This window comes from Lathamus discolor, chromosome Z (genome assembly GCF_037157495.1).
Source record: "Lathamus discolor isolate bLatDis1 chromosome Z, bLatDis1.hap1, whole genome shotgun sequence".
NCBI classification, from domain to species: domain Eukaryota; kingdom Metazoa; phylum Chordata; class Aves; order Psittaciformes; family Psittacidae; genus Lathamus; species Lathamus discolor.
Genome location: NC_088909.1, coordinates 44,747,437 through 44,767,936, shown reverse-complemented (window position 1 = coordinate 44,767,936; position 20,500 = coordinate 44,747,437).

The following is a 20,500-nucleotide window of genomic DNA, read 5'->3' as shown; positions in this document are numbered from 1 at the left end:
TTGTCTTATAAACCTCTTTGCTGTTTCAAGCTGATGCTTCCAGTCATAAAACTGGATCAGCACAGTACCATGTCACTCAGTGATAAAAACCTGACATGAATCAGTGATTGCACTTCTGTAGAGTGTGACAAAGAAGTGGTAAAGAAAATAAATATGACAAATTCTTTCTTTCTTTCATTTTCTTTCAGACAAAATAAAACTAGCCTGAAGCCTACTTATGCAAAATCTGTGAGAATGTGTTCTGTGCAGGTTGACTTATACCACAGCAGGGCCATGTACTACACAAGTGCAGCATCTTCTGTTCCAGCACAGGGAGTCTGAGTGATGAAGGAACCATCTTCCTAGCAAGGCAGCATTAACTCCTTTGTTAATCATGGATTTGATGCCACCAGAATTACAGGTAGGTCTTCTTATTCAAGCCTGATGTTAACTACCTCTATTCCATTAGTATGGATTTATTTTTTTAATCATGCGTTCTCTTTATTCATATTTTTCTTTTTTTAATTGTCTGGGTTTGGTTAGGTTTTTTTAATTATTATTTTTATTTTTAAAAAGCTTCTCTTAATTCAGTGTGAGACTTCAAACCTTCTGCAAACCTTTAATCTAAAAGGATGTTGCAGGATGATTTCATGTTGGAAACCATGAACCTAACATATCATGTGTGGTCACTACCATGATGACTGCATTCCAGTGTAAGAAATATGTTTTATTTCGGCTACTCGTACATGCTAAAAGCGGTGCAGAGTGCAACACCAAAGACACTATTCAGAGTGGGAGGAAAGCTGTGCTCAAAAACTAGCAGAAGCCCAGGCCCAAATTGTGGAGGTATGCAGGAGTACAAAAAAGATAAAAGTTTCAAGACCAAGGCACCTCAGTTTTAACATCTGGGAGGGCTATAAGAAATTCTAAACAGTTTTTCAGCACAGACTAGATACTGAACATCTGGGAGGGCTATAAGAAATTCTAAACAGTTTTTCAGCACAGACTAGATACTGAACTGGGGAAAAAATTCAGTGCTAACCTCTGCAAAGGCTGAATATGTACTAGGCAGTGCATACCAAGAACTGGTATTGTAAGGAACCAAGACCTAGATTTTTTCCCAGTTGAGTTGATGAAACTCACCGTGGGGTTGCTATTGCCAAGTGTTAAGGAACAATTGCATCTTTGCAGTATAAGCCTCTGCATCTCTGCAAAAAGCAGAGATCTGAAAGGAGTTCCATGTACCTGCACAGACTTAGGTTTTCATGCTTCTGAGCTAACTTGCCATCAGTGTTTTGCTCTTGTGTCAAACTCAGTGTATACATCCTACTTCTATCTTTTACTGGTATGATGTGTTGAAGTACAGAGACAGATTTGTTTCACAGCAAGGTAATTCAAGGTAAATGCAAACAGAAATTAAACCAGCCTTATGTGGCTACCTAGTAGCCTAACCAAATCAGAAAATTAATGTAGGGTGCTATTGATGTAACCCAGATTCCTGGTACCTTCAGGACTGCAATGCCTTTATTTGTTTCAACACACAGCTATTGTAATCAGATGTTCCTTTCTTCAACAATAAATTTTAAGGGCAGGAAAAACATATTTCGTATGTATTACAGCTAGAGAGATAGTGGAGACAAGTAGTGCCGGAGTAAGTCACTGTTGCAAGTGTTTTCATCTCCTGAAAAATAAAACCAGCCTTCTGTTCTTAGTGCTACATTTTGTGACCCCATCAGTTGATTGTTCTTCCCTTTTCCCATTCCATTTAGTTGGGAATTCTGTTCTCAAAAAGCAATAGTACATTCTGATGAAAATTTCTGGTAGTACAGTACGAATACAAAGAAGGGTAGCGAGCATCTCAAACAACAAGTAGAAGATATATAGCTGTGGGCAAAAGTGCTTCTGATCAGGTTTTTTTTGTTGTCTAATTTTTTGCTGGGGAAGAAGTTTGGCAGATCTCACCTTTAAGGCTGTAACTTCAAGAAATTGTTTTGCTAAAGAAGAGATGTCCTCCTAATTTGCAGGCATTAATCCATTCCCAACTCTAAGCTTCCAAGCACATGACTTATTTTGGCATGTAATCCACCGGGAGTCTGACCAGAAAAGCAGACTCTCTGTGGTTCTGAGACCCTGCATAATCCAGGGAAAATGGAGAAACTTCTGGAAAAAAAAAAAAAAAAAAAAAAAAACCAAGCAAACACTGTTGCTCCAAGAAGTAGTTTGCTCTCTGCATCCACATTCTGCATGCAACACTGGAGCAAAAAAAAATCTGGCTCTGATTTTTCCAATTTTATTTATTTTTTAAGCATAGGGTGAGGAATGGAAGAGAAAAGCCATTTTTAAGCGCTTGTTTCCTTCAGACAGGATGTACCCAAGGATACTGAGGGAGCTGGTAGACGTTATTGCTCTGCCACTCTCCATCATCTTGGAAAAAATCATAGAGAATGGGAGAGGTGCCTGACGGTTGGAGGAAAGCCAATGCTACTCCCATGTACAAAAAGGGCAGGAAGAAGGACCCAAGAAACTTACTGGCCAGTCAACCTTGCTTCCATCCCTGGAAAGGCGATGGAACAATCATTCTGGAGGTCATCACCAAGCATGTAGAAAAAAAGAAGAACATTAGGAGTAGTCAGCACTAAGAGTAAATCTTGCTTGACCAATCTAATAGCCTTTTATGATGACATGGCAAGACAGGTCAATGAAGGGAAGAGCAGTGGATGTTATCTACCTTGACATCAGCAATGCTTTTGACACTGTCTTCCATAACATTCTTGTAGGTAAGCTTATGAAATGTGGGTTAGATGCATGGACTGAGATGGATCAAAAACTGGCTGAATGGCAGAGGGTTGTGATCAGAGGAGTAGAATCCACTTAGAGGCCTGTAGTCAGTGGTGTTCCCCAAGGATCAATACTGGGTCTGGTCTTACTCAACTCCAAATCCTCAATGTGCTCGACCCTGGTGAGGGCACATCTGGAGTACTGTGTTCAGTTCTGGGTTCCTCAGTATAAGAATGACAAAGACTCTCCTACACTGTAGCAGTGGAGACGAAACATAAGGTGCTTCAACTTGCATGTAAGTAATCCTATATATTAATTTTTATTTTTAAATACACAAAGTCAAGTGCTGCATCCATGGTAGGCAGGAAGTTGGCTGCTTCAGTAGCTTATAGGTGAGAGGCCCACTGTCAGCTCTGGAAATTTTGGAGAGGTTAGTATAAGCAAGAAATCAAAACAGACACGTAAGTTTTCTGACCCGGGGAGGTTTTAAAAATTCCTCTGACACTGGTATCAAGAGAATTCTTTCCTGAGGCTGGAAAAAGTTCTCTGCAGAGCACTCACAGTTTGAAAGAACTGTAGCTGAACTCCTTGGGCACAGCTGCTCTTTTACAGGCTATTTAATTTCACACTCTTCCCTCTGTACAGTTCAAGTTTCATGGTGATTTCAACAAGCCTTTCCAAACAGCTGCTGCATTTTAACAGAAAGGACTCCTGGTTTCTGAGGTAAGACAGAGCAGCTAATTGAAAAAAAAAAAAAAAAAAAAACACCCAACAAAGAAAAACAGAAAAAATCCTCCCCCAAAAAAAAAAAGATGTGATTTTTGAAACCGCTCTGAGCTAATTGAACTTCCCTCGTACGGCATTGGGATTGACAGTATTTATAGCAACCTAATTTAACTTTTCACTTCCCCAAACGGATTCACTGTTAATACTAAGTTTAGAGAAGTACATGGAACTCCCAGCAGACTCAGTTTTCTGCTCTAGAAGGCTAATGTATGCGGTATTTAGCCAGCTGCTGGAAGACAGCCTTGTGCTCTGAAGAGTTCAGTTGGTGAACTGGCATTAATGTTTGATTTTCTCTTCTTAATTAATTTGATGGTGTTAAACTGCTCTGGAATTTCAGTCTCTTGGCAGAAATGAATATGTGCTGTAGGGCTAGAGGTCTGAGAAGTTAAATAACAAATCTTAGGTGCCGTGTCACCTTGTCTTTTCAACTACTGGTTACCTTTCAGCTGTTTCAGAAAAGTAGGTCTTGTTGACATTTGATGTTCTAAACCAGGAGATTTTCACAGACTCTTCACAAACTTACAGAAGAAGTTTTGAGGTGAAAAACAAAAATAATTCCACAACGTTCAGTATTTTGGATGCAGAAAAGACAGATTTTTATTTAAACAGCAACATCTTTGCAGCTGTGTTGTGATTTAAACCCAGCTGGTAACTCAGCTCCACGCAGCTGCTCACTCATGTCCTTCTCTTCCCCCTTTCCAGGGAGGGATGGGGAGGAGAACTGAAAGAATGCAAATCCCATGGCTTTTATATTTTAGTTCAATAACTAAAATATTCACTGACAGGCCTGAAGCATTGGCCACCTTTCTAAGAAGCCTGTTCCAGTGTTTGACCACTCCTTCTGTAGAAGAAGTGGTTCCTAATGTCCAGCCTAAGCCTCACCTGACTCAACTCTGAGCCATTCCCAGGCATCCTATCACTGGATCCCAGGGGTCAGAGCTCAGCACCTCTCTCTCCACTTCCCCTCCTCAGGAAGCTGCAGAGAGCAATGAGGTTGCACCTCAGCCTCCTTGTCTCCAAACCAGACAAACCCAGAGTCCTCAGCTGCTCCTCACAGGACTTGCCTTCCATCCCCTCCGCCAGCTTTGTGCCCTCCTCTGGACACATTCAAGGACTCCACATCCTTCTTCAACAGTGGGGCCCAGCACTGCACATAGCGCCCAAGGTGAGGCTGTACCAGCACTGAACACAGCGGTATAATCCCCTCTTGTGACTGCTGGCCATGCTGTGTGTGATGTACCCCAGGAGGCAGTTTGCCCTCTTGGCTGCCAGGGCACACTGCTGCCTCACACTGAGCTGCTGTCAACCAGCTCCCCAGATCCCTTCCTGCAGGGCTGTCCCACAGCCACTCTGCTCCCAATCTATACTTGTGTTTGGCGTTACTCTGTCCAAAGTGCAGAGGCCAGCATTTGTTCTTGTTAAATCTCATGCCATTGATGGCTGCCCAAGGCTCCAGTCTGTCTAGATACCTCTGCAAGGCACCTTGTCTCTTGAGAGGGTCAACAGCATCTCCCAGTGTGGTATTGTTAGCGTAAGAATAAACACATAACCACCGGAATGGTTATATGAGGTGCTTTACTGCAGCGCTGGGAAACCAGGGGCACTCGCCCAAATCTGGCTTTGACCTCGTCACATCGCGTTCGCAATTTATACACTAAAATTTGGTTATTAATACATATTCAACACGGATTGCATCAGTCATGTATGACCAACCTTATAGCCTTCTATGAGGAAGTGACTAGGTGGAGGGATGATGGTAGAGCGGTAGATGTAGTTTTTCTTGATTTCAGTAAGGCATTTGATACTGTCTCCCACAGCATCCTCATAGATAAGCTAAGGAAGTGTGGGCTTGATGATCAAGTAGTGAGGTGGATCGAGAACTGGTTGAAAGGAAGAAGGCAGAGAGTTGTGGTCAATGGCGCAGAATCTAGCTGGAGGTCTGTGACTAGTGGAGTTCCTCAGGGGTCGGTGCTGGGACCGGTGCTGTTTAATATTTTCATCAATGACCTGGATGAGGGAACTGAGTGCACCCTCAGCAAGTTTGCTGATGACACAAAACTGGGAGGAGTGGCTGACACACCAGAGGACTGTGCTGCCATTCAGCGAGACCTGGACAGGCTGGAGAGTTGGGCGGGGAGAAACTTGATGAAATTTAACAAGGGCAAGTGTAGAGTCTTGCATCTGGGGAAGAACAACCCCATGTACCAGTACAGGTTGGGGGTTGACCTGCTGGAAAGTAGTGAAGGGGAAAGGGACCTGGGGGTCCTGGTGGATAGGAGGATGACCATGAGCCAGCAATGTGCTCTTGTGGCCAAGAAGGCAAATGGCATCTTAGGGTGCATTAGAAAGGGAGTGGTTAGTAGGTCAAGAGAGGTTCTCCTCCCCCTCTACTCAGCCTTGGTGAGGCCGCATCTGGAATATTGCGTCCAGTTCTGGGCCCCTCTGTTCAAGAAGGACAGGGAATTGCTTGAAGGAGTCCAGCGCAGAGCCACAAAGATGATTAAGGGAGTGGAACATCTCCCTTATGAGGAGAGGCTGAGGGAGCTGGGTCTCCTTAGCTTGCAAAAGAGGAGACTGAGGGGTGACCTCATCAATGTTTACAAATATGTGAAGGGTAGGTGTCAGGATGATGGAGCTAGGCTTTTTTCAGTGATATCCAGTGATAGGACAAGGGGCAATGGGTGTAAACTGGAACATAGGAAGTTCCACGTTAACATCAGGAAGAACTTCTTTACTGTAAGAGTGACAGAGCACTGGAACAGGTTGCCCAGGGGGGTTGTGGAGTCTCCTACACTGGAGATATTCAAGGCCCGCCTGGACAAGTTCCTGTGTGATGTTCTGTAGGTTACCCTGCTCTTGCAGGGGGGTTGGACTAGATGATCTTTTTAGGTCCCTTCCAACCCTTGGGATTCTGTGATTCTGTGATTCTGTGATTAACTAATACATATGTATCAAGGATTGCCACATCAGTCTATTACGACATCAGCCTCTTCTGCGCTTGCGCAGCCTCCTCTGGTGGTCGCATTGATGAAGTAAGGAGTCTTCCTCAGATGAAGTAAGAAGTCTTCCTCGCTCTGTCCTTCTTCACCTTTCTATTCTTTGGATATATCCCAACCATTGTGTGGACACCAGCATTGTCTTGTTCTCACTTGACTACCCTGGTGTGTCCATTAATTTCTACTTCGATAGACTTTCACAATACTTTTTAAATCCACCCGTATGCCCTTTACCATATGTAATTATGTTAGCTCTTGCCACCTAGCCTACCATTGTTAACATTGGTTACTGAATAACTCTGGTACAAAACTACAAACAGTACTGGAAAATTACAGTATTTCCAAACCCACACTACTGATTTATAAATTTTCAAATATAATCATTTCTAATATTTAGATATCGTAAAATTTTGCCCTTTTCTCTAACAGTATCATTGGTAGACTTGCTACTGGTGCCTTCCAATCCTGCGTCAAGATCATTAACAATATTGAACAGAATGGAAATGAGCCCTGAGGAGCACTGCTGGTCACTGGTCACTCGCCAAATAGGTTATATACTAGCTGCTTCTGTTGTCTTGCTGAGTCACAGTGCTTTCAAAAAAGGCAGTAATATTCGTTGCTTAAGCGCATTTCTTATTTGTAGCTGCTGAACATCAATGAATAGTATGATCTCATTTTATTTATAGCTTCACAGGTGATAGGAGTAACACCATAGGCCAGGAACTAATGTAAAATTACTTTCTGCTGCATTCAGTGAGTTACAGTAGGGATCTACACACTAGAAAAAAAAAACATCACCCTCCCAACTGTCAAAAAAAAAAAAAAAAAAGCTTTATCTCTTCCTAGAAAACAAGAGAAAGGCGGAAAGAGCACAAGAACCCAAACCTTGAGTACCACTCCAAATACACTGACCATATAGCTGCTTGTACCTCTGTTGCAGACCTGTGCATATAGCACCATATAACTTACAGTACTTTCTTCCTTGATGATGTGAACCAGCTTTGAATGGTTGGGGCAGCTACACTCCTGCAGTGCAAGCTATTTTTTCATGGTGGGCCACAGCAGCTCCAGGAGCACATGAATAAAATATAACATAGTACTATTAATAATAATAGTCATAATGACAAGGAAAATAACAAGGGGACAGTATGTGAAACTAAAAAAGGGAAAGATTAAAAAAAATAGGCACAAATAATGCACAGTACAGTGCTCAGCACCCACTGATGGATATCCAGCCAGACCTGAGCAGGGATCTGGGCCTTCTGGGTAACTCCCTCCAATTTATATACTGGGCATGAACCAGAACTGTGGCTTAGGTGGGTAGTTAGTGGAAAATTTCTAGAGATCAAGTTTGATAGCTATCATTAAACCATTGACTATGGCCATTTCACTCTCCTTTGTGAATATGGAAGCATTAAAGAAAATGCAATAAAAAAGCATGACTGGTGCCTTAGGACAGATAATACAGAAAAGTTTGCCCTTGTTTCAGCTGGGATAGAGTTAATTTTTTCCTAGAAGCTGGTTCAGTTCTCCATTTGGGCTTCAGTCTGAGAACAATGCTGATAACATAGTTGTTGCTCAGTAGCACTTACCCTGATCAATGACTTTTCAGTCTCTCATGCTCTGCCAGTGAGGAAGAAGCAGAGAGAGGACACCTGACCCAAACTAGCCAAAGAGGTATTCCATACCACAGCACGTCATGCCCAGGATGTAACTGGGAGTGACCCAGAAGGGCTAGAGGGACTGCAGGGTTGGACGAGGTATCGGTCGGTGCTCTGCTGGGGGGAGTGGGGCGAGTTATTGGTCGGCTGGTGTTGAGGTGTTGTATTCTTTCCTCCTGTTATTTCCTTTAGCACTGTTATTATTGGTGGTAGCAGTAGTGATTTGTGTTATACCTTAGTTACTAAACTGTTCTTATCTTAACCCGTGGGAGTTGCATTCTTTTTGATTCTCCTCTCCGTCCCTCCAGAAGCAGGGGGAGGGCAAGAAGGGGGGGGAGTGAGTGGACGAGGTTTGTGGTTGGGTTTAAACCACGACAATTGTGTTGAGGAAAATCAAGGTGTACTTTGTACTGCACCAAGTAGACGGTTTATTTGTTGTCATCTGTTTTCTCTACATTATTTTTCACATCGATTCCTCTTGTCAATTATTTAATTTTTTTTTTTTTGTATGTGGCAAATAGAAGTTCGACAGATACTCACATTTATGAACTGGGCCCTTTAATAAAAACTCTCGAGGTAAAAGTGTCCTGAGCAACAAACTTGATAATTGTTGTGCCAAAGTAATATTTGCATGACTCTTTAATCCTATGATTCATGTCTTAAAGACAGGGTGGATTGAGGTGTTGTACCATAACAGTGAACCTACAAACACTGAAAACCAGAATTGACAGCTAAGATCACGTTATGTTGTGGAGAAATAAAAATACCACCGGCAAATGTGGGCTGAGAGCAGAAGGTAGACTGCTTTCTGTATACATAAGCAAACGATGGTGTGCTTTAATATTTACACAGCTAGATTGCTCTGGCTTGAAAAGCTGCGATATGCTAGAGGGAGTCTGAGGTGTCCCAGATGCTGTGGGCTCCAACTCTGAATGAATTGCCGATGTTTTCTGACTAGTTTCACAGTTTATGTATGAAGCATATGTTAGGAGTCTACAGGCAAAAATTCTGTTTCTTCAACACCTCCACACACTAGCTGCCTCTGAAGGGTGGCATGCATATCATTAGCATAGGTGAGCCAGGAGCTTTAATTAACAAATACCTACACAGGAAAGAAGCCTTGTGGAGACTTCAGAGCTGGACATCCATTTTAGGATTCTCTGCAGTTATAGGATTACCAGGTTTTGTGACTGAGGAAGTGATTCCCTGTGGTTCCTTTGGGGACCACCTTCTTTCCTTTGGAAGACGTAACAGGTCATGAAGATATAATGTGCAAACATGTACAACTTGCATAGGACGTAAGAAATGGTTAATGTTAGCCCAGAAGAATTTACATAGTAACAGAAGTGTGCTAACCTTACAACAATGACAGGTGCTTCAGAAAGTTAAATATTAAATTAAAACTATTCCTTTACTTATATATATGTGTGTGTATATATGTAAAAATTAACTTTGGGTGTAGCATTCTCCATTAATTTTTATTTATTTTCTCTCCATGAGTGTCAGGGAACAGCTGCATTCTCTTTGCTTATAACATGACAAGGCCCTCAATTAATCACATCTACGTAGGGTGCCGGCTATTTGTGTTCCAGCATTCTCTCCCAACATTACATGACTTTCTCCAAAGTTGATAAAAACTGAGGATTTCTAGTTATCAAGTGGGTAACTGTTGCTAAAGTTAACCCTTTACAACTTGTGGAAAAAAGAGAGTCCCTTTGAGAAAGCAGTAAAGGAGTTCACTGGTGGATGGCTGACAGTAGTTGTGTTAACTAAACTCCCAGCACAGCTGAGAATGGACTCACTGTTGTTCATTATGAATGAAATAGGCTATTTTACAGAAACCAGTAAATTTTTTCAGAGCTGGAAGGCTGCAGCTACTGCAGACGAAACAGCACTGCGTCTCAGCCCCCAACCAGCAGATGAAATGTAGTATTACTTTCTTCTGATCCCATTAAACAACTAAAGAGCTTTGTTTAAAACATTTTGAAATCTTTTTTAAAAACTATCATTAATCTAGACTAATTTTTATTCCAAAATACTGCTGTGGACTTTTTTGTGGCTTTGGTTTTAATCACAACCTTTTAAACCTTTCTGTAATTCTATCCCTTGTACATTGTATTGGCATACTGGAAGTTTTTCATCCAGCTGTCTTTGTTGCAGAACTGATAGGAACTGGCCAAAGTTAGATGGATATGAATTTTATGGAGTCCAATGAATTTTGAACTTTCTTGCCTGGGAGGAAAACTGAGGTGTTGAGTAACAAAAACATGACTCCAGATCAGTTCATGTGCCACTAGTGCCCATGTTAGACTTGTACCTATTTCACTGCTCAAAGAAAATACTAACGACAAGCATGTGAAAGCCCAGAAGAAAAGTGATCATCAAAAGTGAATCAGGATCCATTTTTTGCACAAGGTTTGAAACAAGTATCCATATTTTAAAATAAATTTTATAACTCAGCATCAACTTTTTTCTTCAAAATACAGTGCTCATACCTTGCCGGTAATTCAAGGAATGTTGAAATAATGCAAATATGAATGAAGGGAGAAGCATAACATTCAACTTATTCCATGTACTTCTTTCAGAGTCTAGTATAGTTGGGAACAGTGATGTTGCAGAAATATTTCAGAACGAAATCCTCGCGCAATTCTTTTTAAGTGCCTGGTTAACACACAAATCGTTGCGTGTGTCCTGGCTTTAGCAGTAGCAGTAATTCTCCTTCTTAGCAGCTGGTGCAGTGCTGTGTTTTTGATTTTTTGGCCTGGGAACAGTGCTGATAACACCAATGTTTTTCGTTGCTGCTCAAATGTTTGGTCTGGCCAAGGACTTTCTGAGTCTCATGCTCTGCCAGGGAGAAGGGGAAGCCGAGACAGGAAGCAGCGACAGGACACCTGACCCAAACTAGCCAAAGAGGTATTCCATACCACAGCACGTCATGCCCAGGATGTAACGGGGAGTTACCCGGAAGCACTAGGACTGCAGGGTTGGAGGAGGTATCGGTTGGTGCTCGGCTGGAGGGAGTGGGGTGAGTTATTGGTCGGCTGGTGTTGAGGTGTTGTATTCTTTCCTCTTGTTATTTCCTTTGCCATTGTTATTGGTGGTAGCAGCAGTGCTTTGTGTTACACCTTAGTTACTAAACTGTTCTTATCTCAACCCGTGGGAGCTGCATTCTTTTTGATTCTCCTCTCCATCCCTCCAGGAGTAGGGGGAAGGCAAGAAGGGGGGGAGTGAGAGAGCAACTGTGTGATTTATGGATGACTTTGTTTAAACCATGACAGTTCTTTTTGGTGCCCAACATGGGGCATGAAGGGTTGAGATAACGAGAGAGATGATCGGATTAATTGTCATCACAATGCTGATTTATTGGCTCTTAAAGTTGCTCTTGCTCTCACAGTTTCAGAACGCTGTACATTACTTAGAGCCGGTATTTGCTGTGATAGTGTTTATCAAGTGTGGGGCTTGGGCTAAGGTTCTTGTTTCACTGTACTTTATGGTAAAGACTTGTAATACAGGCCGACCCCGGCAGCAGGGCGGGATGGATGTGGCCGTGGACTTGTACCCGGCCGTCCCGCTGCTCTGCACCGCCCTGGCCCTTGTCCTTGCCTCCGTCTTCGTGAGGCTGCGGGGAGCCGAGGGGGAGCGGCCCCGGGAGCCGGCGGCGGCCGAAGCGGCCCGGGAGAGCGGCCCCAGGGACCAGGCGGCGGCGGGAGCGGGGCCGGAGGCCGGGAGGAAGGCGGCCGCTGAGCGGCGGGAGGAGGAAGCAGAGGAGCCCAGCCCCGCGGCGGCCGAGAGCGTCCCCCGGCAGCCGCCCGCCGAGCCCCAGGAGGATGCAGGAGCCCAGGCAGCATTTCCCAGCAAGGCAGAGGAGGAAGAGCTGCACCCAGGGAAAGAGAAGCTGGTGGTGGGAGAGCCGGCAAGCACAGCAGCTGCACCAGCCCCAGGGACAAGTACAGAAGCATCGTTTGAGAGTTCTGAAGGGTTTGAATGGCCTGTGGGTACCCTTGGGCTGCTGGTTGTGATGGGGATCAGCATGTTGGCACACACACAGAGTGCGTTCTACCCACGGCCATTTTGTCTGATCTCAGAAGTGAAGCAGAGTCAGGTTTGCTTCTTGTCTGGGGTTAGACCACAATATGGGAGGAACAAGAGATCTTTCCCAAGGCTGGACAGCCATGAGTGGCAGGGTGTGGGGGGCAGTATGAGCGAGTATCTGGTCCACTGGGCCCCTCCAGTGCTTCGGAAGCGTCGGAGATGGAAGGTGGCTGTATGGAGTCCCCAGCAACAAGCTGCAGAAACTGCTGAAGGGGATGGTGAATTATTTTGAGCCTGGTGGGCCCATGGCACTTCAGGCCATCAGGGCAGAGATGCAACATACAGATGGACTCATGATCAAGGGGTGGACTCAGCAATGGACACTATTGACCAGGTTATTCATGAGTGTGACCACTGCACACAGCCTCTCCTGCTCTGAGAGACTGTTACAAGAGATGGAGCCTGACATCATGGACCAGATGGACTCAGCAGCTTTATAGGGACTGGTCCATGCACTAAGATAAGAGTGCACTGAGATAAGAGTGATGGCCTATTGAAAATGTGGGATTTGAGCATGACGTGAATGGCATGGAATAAGGGGTGGATACTGTCCTGGGTTCAGCAGTAGCAGTAATTCTTCTCCTTCTTAGTAGCTGGTGCAGTGCTGTGGTTTTGATTTTTTGGCCTGGGAACAGTGCTGATAACACTGATGTTTTTAGTTGCTGCTCAAATATTTGGTCTGACCAAGGACTTTCTGAGCCTCATGCTCTGCCAGGGAGGAGGAGAAGCCGGGAGGAAGCAGAGACAGGACACCAAAACTAGCCAAGGAGGTATTCTGTACCACAGCACGTTATTTCCTTTACCATTGTTATTATTGGTGGTAGCAGTAGTGATTTGTGTTATACCTTAGTTACGAAACCGTTCTTATCTCAACCCGTGGGAGCTGCATTCTTTTCGATTCTCCTCTCTATCCCTCCAGGAGTAGGGGGAAGACAAGAAAGGGGAGAGTGAGGGAGGGACTGTGTGATTTATGGCTGACTTCGTTTAAACCACGACAGCATGTTACAAATTACATCTGAAATGAATATATTGTAAAAGAAATCAGTTACAGCACTTTTAAATATCATTAAATTCTTGCAATGTTCAAAGTAAAAAGTGAACAGCAATAACACTGCTGGTTTAGCTTTTTTCCTTTATTTAACATCTAACCAGGTATTCTACTAGCATTTTTTTTTTAAATGTGTGTGTGTGTGTCTACTACAGAAATTTCTATATTATGCTCTGGGAGTTTAAAAAGACCCAATTTAACTGACAGGAAATGAATTTTCAAAAATAATTTTCATAATATTCTAGAACCAGGGCTCTCAAAAGAATTATGGTGTTTTATATACCTCCTCCCAAAATAGTCAAGGTGTCCAGTGGAATACTCAGACCTTGCTTTGGGATTTAAAGCATCTTGGAAAATAACAGAGAGAACTAACTCCTTGTAAAAAGATGAGAGAATCATAGAATCTAAGACTGATTAGGGTTTGAAAGCACCTTAAAGATCACTCTGTTCTAACCCCCCTGCCACGGACAAGGATGCCTCACACTAGACCAATTTTTTCAAGGCCACATCCAAACTGGCCTTGAACACTGCCAGGGATGGAGCAGCCACAGCTTCTCTGGGCAGCCTGTCCCAGTGTCTCACCACCCTCACAGCAAAGAACTTCTTCGTTATATCTGACCATAAATCTCCCTGTTTAAGTCTGAACCTGTTCCCCCCTGTCCTGTTGCTACAGTCCCTGATGAAGGGTCCACCTCTGGCATCCCTATAGGCCCCCTTCTAATACTGGAAGGCTGCTACGAGCTCTCCATGCAGCTTCTCCTCCCCAGGCTGAACAGCCCCAACTTTCTCAGCCTGTCTTCATGCAGGAGGTGCTCCAGCCCCCTTATCCTCCTCGTGGACTTCTTTTGGACTAGCTCCTACAGCTCCATTTCCTTTGCATGTTCAGGACACCAGAACTGCCCCTCTACTCCAAATAGGGTCTCACAAGAGCAAAGTAGAAGGCCAGAATCACCTCCTTTGACCTGCTGGTCATGCTCGTTTTGATGCAGCCCCGGATACGGTTGGCTTTCTGGGCTGCGAGCGCACACTGCCGGCTCATGTTCATTTTCTCATCGACCAGCACCCCCAAGTCTTTCTCCACAGGGCTGCTCTGAATCTCTTCTTTGCCCAGTCTGTAGCTGTGCCTGGGATTACCCTAGCCCAGGTATAGGACCTTGCACTTGGGTTTCTTGAACTTTGTGAGGCTGTCATTGGGTCACCTCTCAAGTGAATCAAGGTACTTCTGGATGGCTTTCCTTCTTTTCAGCATGCTGCCTGCATCACACAGCTTGGTGTCATCAGCAAACTTGCTGAGGGTGCACTCAATCCCACTGTCTGTGTCGCTGACAAAGATGTTGAATAGGATCAGTCCCAACACCAACCCCTGAGGGACGCCACTTGTCAGCAATCTCCAATTGGACACTGAACCGATGACTGCAATCTCTGCGTGTTGCCATCCAGCCAATTCTTTATCCACTGTGTGGTCCATCCATCAGATTTATGTCTTTCCAGTTCAGAGACAAGTATGTCATGCAGGAGAGTGTCAAACACTTTGCGTAAGTCCAAATAGATGACATCAGTTGCTCTTCCGCTCTCCATCATTTCTGTTTCACTGCTGGCTTCCTACAGAATTAGTCTCTAAGGTGCAGAATCATTACATTATTTCTGGGGGCAGAAAACCCACACCAATATGTGTTCATTCTTTCTGTTATAGAACTTTAAAAGCAATTTGCTTTCTCTTTACAAGTTACAGGCCTTTTCTTTTTCATTTTTTCCTGCAAAACCAAGGTGGCGGGATAGAAAAAACCCAGAACTAACTACACAAGAGGCATTTAACAACAGCACTAGTTCTCAAAATGTTTCTGGAACTTGCATGATTGAGTTACTCTCTGTCGGATTTGTTTCTAAATCCTGCAGGAAACAGTTCAAATTTTTTTTTTAATATTACACTTTCACAGTGTTGCCTGCTGCAGAAGTTCAGACTTTCTCTTATTTCAAAGAGGAAGGAGCAAAACACTAAGTCGCCAGGACTTCCTCCCAGCCAGTAAGACAAGGATCCGTACTTTCTGTGGGGATCTGAGCCTAGCCTTTCTGCTTTCAAGGGTCATGCACCCTGTCACAGGGAGAATGAAGCTGATGTAGTAGGTAGTCATTACAGCTTGCACCTGGAAAAGAGCAGGAGACTAAATCTGCGTGACAGTTCTTGCTCTAAGTATCCTTAGATTTGAGTCATCTGAGCACATACACAAAACTAGACAGCTGAACTAAATCATCATGCAGAAATGAAAACCTTTTCTGTTTTTGTTTTTGGTTTTTTTTTTTTCCTACTAGTGTTCTTGCTACCTTGGTTTTGGGTTAATTCAAATGTTTTTCCTTAAAAGTACCTCCACACCAATCCAGGTGTAGATAATGTACATTCATCCCATGGGGTTAGAAATCAAGCTTTAGGGAAAAGAGTGATATTTCCTATAATTACTTTGGATAGATAACTTTATTGCTCACAGTGACTTCCCTTCCATGGAAGAGTAATCTAGCAGAAATACTTGCAACAGAAATGAATTTATTTGCCATCAAGATTTTCTGAGTGTCATCTTGGAAATTACTTGGAGCAGTAACACATAGGCAGCTTAGGAAAAGGTTGTGGTTCTGTTCAAGTGAATTAAACAGAGCAATGAGGTAGATAGTGCTCATTCACAAGACCAAAATCACCACATCCTTTAATGGGCTCCTTTGTGCAGTTGCACTTTACCTAAGTACAAGGTGCCTTGGTGCTCTGCCTATTTATCATGCACCCAGATGAACTCAGCCACAACTGCTCAAACAACTGCTCACTGTAAAACAACTTGTGGAGCAATTAACAGGTGTGCTATTCTGTAGCTCCTTGCAGGACAAATAGCATGAGTCAAGGCAGGTGTAACTTCATTTCCTGAATTATGCATTCAAATGCCACCAGCTAGTAGCTGGCCATTTCATACACATGGAAGAAGCATTCTCTCCACCAACTTAGAAGGTTACAAAAGGCCTCTGAATCTGACAATGTCTTTTTTGCATCCATTAAGCAAAGATCAAGGCCGGGGGGGAGAGCGCAACTGTGAAGACAGCTTTAAAAAGAAGAGAAAGACTTTGCCAATCTGCTTGTCATTTAGAAAAAGCTTAATGTATAAATGTCATGGAAACAAGCTATTCTTTCTGAATAAAACCAGTACTGTGGTTCATATTTCTTTCTTTTTTCTTTTTTTTTTTTTTTTTAATCTTTTCAATGCAGAGAAAAAAAAAAGGCAAATTTTATACAGATAAAAGCAAGTATTTTCTGTTTTGGCAGTCTAGCTATCTGCATTTTCTTTCTTTTTCTTTTTTATTTTTTTGGTTTTTTGTCCAGTCCTCTTTGAATATTGTATACATTCATCAGAGATCTTTGAGCAGAAAGCTGTTCTGCCCATCTACTTCAAAGCGGAAGCAGATGTTCACATGGGTGAACTGTAGGACAGGTGTCCTCATGCTGCCACCAGACACGAGACCATACCTCCACTGCAGAGAAGGCTCATGTCTTCTCCATGGCAGATGTGGACATGGCTTCCAATGGACAATTCAGATGTACCCATTAACTACTGACAGAGAGTTCACAGGCTATGCCAGTAGCCCATTCTCTGTCCTAATTCTAGCTCCCCGAAATTTGTGGCAAGACATTTGGAAAGCCTATCTGCTACTTGCCCATCTCTCTTCTGCTTCCCTTCAGCAGCAAAGAATATCTGTAATTATGGAAATGCATTTATTTCATACTGCTGTATTACAGCAATTGCTTCAAATTGAAAATAAATATAGCTGAATTGCTGAATACAGTTTATAGGCTGGTGGAAACAGTAGAGCAAGGCAGTGAACATAACTCTAAGAGCTCTAAAAGCAGTCTATTTCATACATACAATTTTTATGTTTCGTTTCATGCATTTGATAACAGATCTTAAGTATGGCCTAATTTCCTACCACTGCACATTTGATACTTGCTTAGCTTCCTCTGTGTGTAGACTGTAACTAAAAAGTCTGCAAGAACAGAAACCCTTCCAGCTATTCTTGCATTATCTTCCAAAGTACCTTGGGAAATAATGGGAAAGCTGCTTCTCTCCATACCTGACAGGGGATAGTTTGCTGAGCAGACAGTAAAAGGTGTTAGAGCACCTGCTGACCAGGTTAATGGTCAGGAGAGCACAACCTCTGCACATTCGATGGGCACAGACATTTTTTGTTTCCTTAAGTAGACTGTAATGTTTAACCACTTAGAAGCTTAGCTCCTAAACCCCATTGCTGAGCCAAAACACCTTACTAAGTTTTATTCCCCTTGAATCTGGAGAACTTAAGCTGGTGGATCCCAAAAGCAGGCACTTCTCCAAAAGGGTCCTTCTGAGTGGCACAGTGTTGTCCTGTGCTCACAATGGAGCAGCAAACTGTGCTTTCCTCGTAGCAGTGGCACAGCCTGTCAAAACAAGAAAGGTCTTACCACACTTGAGATTATAGAATCACAGAATGGTTTGGGTTGGAATGGACCTTAAAGATCATTTATTTCCAACCTCTTGCCGTGGGCAGGGACATCTCCCAACAGACCAGGTCACTCAAAGCGCTATCCAACCTGGCCTTCAAAACTGCCAGGGATGGGGCAACCACAGCTCCTCTGAGCAACCTGTGCCGGTATCTGTCTATTCTCACAGTGAAGAATTTCTTCCTAATGTCTAATCTAGATCTCCCCTCTTTCAGTTTAAAGCCATCCCTCTTTGTCCTGTCACTATCTGTCCTTATAAAAGTCCCTCTCTAGATTTCTTGTAGGCCCCCTTTAGGGACTGGAAGGTTAGTCTAAAGAGATGCATTGGAAACACATTTTTCAGTCCATAAGACCATTTGAGAAGTATAAGAACATAGTGATACAGTGAAAGAGAAGAAAAAGAGTGGTTACATGCCGATGCTCTGCTACAAGAGCCATGATCACCTTCATGTTGCGTCTGGCTATCTGCTCTCTCCAGTTACATGCCCTGGACCAGTGGTCTCTCAAGTGCTCTGTGGACACCTTTGCCTTCTGATCAGTACTGGTGGCTTTGTACCACAGGCACTGACAGAGGCAGCCACGGTTCCCATTGATCAGCAGTCGCTGGAGGAAAACGCATAGACCAAAGGGCTGCAGGTGGATTGCAGCAATGGAGGGAGTGATGGTGGCATGCACTGTTGAAAGACCTTCTAACCAAAACACATGTGTGTGTGGTAAGGGATGTTTGCAAGAATAAAATCTCAGAACTCTGATCATTACTGCAATACTACCCAGTGTGCCATAACTATTTGCAACTGCAGGCAGGTTTTGTTTTGCAGTGATTCTTAAGGCAGATTTCTTGTTCTCCTACACACCGCAGGCTCATCTGCTGACCATTGAACATCTCTGACTTCTCCAGCAGGTATCTGGGCTCAGTCACTTTGAAGAGCACTGCCACATGTCTTTTTGCACAGATTTGTGCCACTCAGTACATCGTATACTTGTATTTTTTTTTTTTGTAGGGTTTTGTTTGTTTGTTAGTTTGTTTTGGTTTTAAGGGAAATAGTGAGTCTGCAAAACTGCTCCCAAGGTATTTTTTGTTTGATTGGTTTTTGCTTGAGACCACTTGAAACCTCATTTCTTGCAATTTTTCTGGAGGGTAGGTGCAGGTCTTTTGAAACACTATCTAGCAGAAGCTCTTTCAGGTTTCTCTTCATTTCTATTACAAAATTTGGAGTTCTTTGTTAAAAAAAATCCTACTTTATTTCTGTGTGATGAGCAGCCCCTATATTTCTGTAATTGCTTGACAACTTCTCCATATAAGTTGATAGTATTAAACATGGTGTGTCCTTACTATTCATTGCCAGAAAATATAATTGTGGAGTCTTCTACTTCTCACTGATACCCATGACTTTCAGATCTGGAGTGAGGTTTCACTTAAACCTCTTTAACCTCTCAAGGCTCTGAAGCCTGTAGCTTCACCTACTTTAATGTTTTCTTTTAACTTACTATTCCTGGTGCTACATGATGTTTTGATCATTTATTTGGACTGGAAATGTTCTTCCACTCAAAGACCTGCTTTGTTGTAGCCATGTAGCAGAACATACAACTCCTCTTTAGACTTATTTGGAAGTGCAGGTTTGGAAGGAAGTAAGAGATCTGAATAGGCATAATTTTAAAGTAAAACCTTTTAATCTAACTAAAAGCTTGTTGCTTGCTTCATGTATAATTGAAAAGTCTAGATTCTCCTAAATATTTGACGATATAACTGATTCAAGTGAATCTGAAGGTAAGGGAAGCCAGCATAAAGCATTTTATACTTCACCTTACCACCTGGTGTGGTTACTTGCCTTGCAACAGGTTTATGTTTGTGGCTTACAGTTTTTCTTGCATTGCAGCTGTGTTATGCATTATGCAGAAAGACTTTGAAGCCCTCTGCAGGAGAATCTTCATTATATAAATGCCTAAAATTATTGGCCTAATGGAGTTTCAACTCTATCACTATAGTCTAATATACCTTTGTGCTAATTCTGACAACTGCCTCCATTTTAGCTTTCTCAGAGCACATCTACACACCATAGTCCAGACTATGCTGCACCTGCTCCATCCATGTACCGTACTACCCATATGCAAGCAACATGGCAGGGACTCAAGTGTCTGCACTGGGCTTGGTGCTATGGTAAGCCATGAGTCTGAAGCAAGAGTTGCATCAATTAACACAACCCTCCGGTATATTGCAATCATCTTGCACATCAGGCTCTTTACAGGTGGTTATTTGATCAGTGCTGTGCTAGTATAGTGAATGAAACTTGTGGACCAGAGACGATATGCAGATGGTAAGGCATTCAGGTGGGTCACAGCCACGCCTGTATGCAGTTGACTGCAAAGTATCTCCTAAGCATATCTTTTTCTTTATGCTCTCAGTCATGGAGATGGCAAAAATCCTCATAGGTACTCATTACAAGGTTTGGAGAAAAAAGGCTACCAGACTTTACAGCTCAGTCTTCTCCGCACTTTTGATAACAGGTATAGGATGAGATTAATAAACCCTGATTGACAGACGCAGGTTAATTTTATTATGCATCAATAAAGTTCCACAAACAGAAATGGCTGGGTCTGAATGTATGTAAGCTTCACCTCAGGACTGTACTGATACAGCAGTGCTCTTTCT